The 1,666-nt window shown below is 30.7% G+C and overlaps 1 pseudogene; it reads right to left on the bottom strand.

Moving 5' to 3' along the window:
* Window positions 1-1,275: 1,275 nt before the first annotated feature.
* The window catches only part of LOC112529547, a 1,766-nt pseudogene continuing 1,375 nt past the window's right edge, over window positions 1,276-1,666 (bottom strand).

Raw genomic sequence — 1,666 nt, 5'->3', positions numbered from 1 at the left:
TTCGAGTCGAACTTATTCGAGTCGAGTGTTGACCGAGTGTTGACCGAGTCGATTTCGAGTAGCTCGCGAGTTGTCTCGTCTCATTTACACCCCTACTCAAGATAATTTAGAAATTAATGTAGTGGAGGGTAATTTCTAAAGCTGACATGACACTTAAAAAGTGATGTTGATCTCTAACGGTTTGTACCAAATTTATTTAAAAAAATAAAATTAAAATCTCTAAAGAAAATCATATCAAATTTCGACATATTTTGTTTTGGATATCTCTAAAGAAAATCATATCTATCATCTCTTCTATTTTCTACATTTTTAGAGCAAAATTTTGGAGAAAAAAAAAACCTTCAACTCGTTTTTCTTCATTTTGAAAAAAATTGTTTGAGATGATTTTAATATCCCTGACTCAGAGTTACGATATCACAAAATAAATCAAAGTCATGGTATAAATCTTTTATATAACAAAGAAAAGTTTACGGTAGCACCTACGTTTCATGGTTTTGTTGTAAAGGTATAAAAAAACTACGTTTATGATGGGTGCCACCATGCATATTGTTTCGTTGAGTGCAACCATATAGTTTTTGAAGCTGGAATGTTAACGTCAAACTTTAATAACAGAAAGGGTGAATGTTCATGCCTCTATTAAAAAGGCATAAGTTTGAGTAACATCAATGTCAAATTTGTTGCCTCTAATATTAAATTTTGGCATTTATTTATACCTGTTGCATTTGTTTTAAACTTTAATTAATTTAAACTTTAATTTTTTTTTTAAGAGGTTAAACTATCCCTTTTTAATAATTTCATTCAAGGATCTTATTTATTAATTTATGTAAACCAAAGAGACCAAATTTGTATTTAACTCTTATAATTAATAAGAAATTAGCAAAAATGGTAGAACGGTTCAATGTTATTGTCCTTGGATTAATGGATTGGAATTGACTTCATTAGAGATAGGGACCTACTTCATAATAAAATATAGATGGCAAAGACGTTTATTTTAATTATTGTAAAAAATAGTCGGTATTCAGATTCTGATCAAACCATACGAACCTATGGTGAAATATATTTATTCAAATTTGTTTATTTATCTACAAGCTAGCAATCGATATATATACAATAAATATAAGAAATCAAAATTATAAAGAATGACAAATTATTTCTTCAACTTTATAAAACTGTGTTCTCGTAAAATAAAGGTGTTCTCGATTTAACCTTCACCTATATATATATATATATATATATATATATATATATATATATCGTAAAACAATAGGTTTCATAAGCATACAACTCGTAAAATTGTCCACTTTTCAACCTGACCTTAAGCATAAAACTCCAATTTATTATATTAATTGTAAGTATAGACACAGATCTTGATGTGGCGATCATATTCATATGTAGAGACTTGCATCCGATAATCTTGGAGAGGGGATAGCGAATAATGCTTTCTTTTTCCTGATCACGATGCCGAACTCTTCTGAAAGGTCGAAATCTTCTTCTTCCGGCAACCTCCACTCGAACGAATGGAAGAATGATGCAACGATATACATCAACATCTTCTCCCCCAGAAGTGCTCCTGGGCATATCCTTCTCCCTGCTCCAAACGGGAAAAACTTCAAGTTGTTCCCTTTGTAATCCCATTTCTCGCTCAAGAACCTTTCGGGGATGAACT

The sequence above is a fragment of the Cynara cardunculus genome (assembly GCF_001531365.2).
Source record: "Cynara cardunculus var. scolymus isolate 2C chromosome LG 16, CcrdV1, whole genome shotgun sequence".
Taxonomy (NCBI): Eukaryota; Viridiplantae; Streptophyta; class Magnoliopsida; order Asterales; family Asteraceae; genus Cynara; species Cynara cardunculus.
The sequence above is the reverse complement of the archived record's forward strand: the minus strand, read 5'-3'. Positions and strand labels throughout refer to the sequence as shown.